Genomic DNA, 630 nt, shown 5'->3' with positions numbered 1-630 from the left:
GTGGTGTCCCTCTCTAGTTAATTACATTTACATGATTAGTTCAATCAGGTGATATTAATTACGGAGAAATTATTTTATAGAATAGCATGTCATAGCAATTAATCTGGCATAGCCAAAGACACGACACAGCCGTATAGTAGAGTAGAACATATGGCAGAAACTTATCAAAGTAACATTAAGTAATTAGTGGTAATTACCTATTATTACACAGCATGTAAAATCCCCAATAACCCCCCATAACATTTCGATGCACGCACAACATTCAGACATTTGTGTTACTGTGTAGACAATAAAAAATCATCAGAAACATGCATCTTCTCCCTTCGGACTTTGATAACTGCAAGGTTCGATGACTAGGGCCATCTGGGACTGCCTCCTAGGAGAATTCAGGCATAACTTCATGAGAATGGACATGAGGACCAGGAGGGTTCTGCAGCTTGCTACTGTTGTATGCCAGAGGAGAGGTCTACTGCTCTGCAGGATGTTTCAAGGATGGGGGCCAACAATGCAGCATGGGAGGCAATCCAGGTGTGGGAGATCTTCAAATCCTACTTCTTCTAAGAGGGTGCTGTTCCCTGGCAACACCATAGACTACACTATACACAACCAAAGGCTCTTTTAAGAGCCATC

At 41.9% G+C, this 630-nt stretch overlaps 1 long non-coding RNA gene across 1 annotated transcript in view; it reads left to right on the top strand.

The window, feature by feature from the left end:
* Nucleotides 1-17: 17 nt before the first annotated feature.
* Nucleotides 18-630, top strand: part of LOC139027939 (uncharacterized) — a 6,304-nt gene continuing 5,691 nt past the window's right edge. The window contains exon 1 of the long non-coding RNA XR_011480078.1: nt 18-528. This is a non-coding gene — a long non-coding RNA (uncharacterized lncRNA). The remainder of the gene's footprint in view (nt 529-630) is intronic.

Source organism: Salvelinus sp. IW2-2015, linkage group LG6.2, assembly GCF_002910315.2.
Source record: "Salvelinus sp. IW2-2015 linkage group LG6.2, ASM291031v2, whole genome shotgun sequence".
Classification (NCBI taxonomy): domain Eukaryota; kingdom Metazoa; phylum Chordata; class Actinopteri; order Salmoniformes; family Salmonidae; genus Salvelinus; species Salvelinus sp. IW2-2015.
The sequence above is the reverse complement of the archived record's forward strand: the minus strand, read 5'-3'. Positions and strand labels throughout refer to the sequence as shown.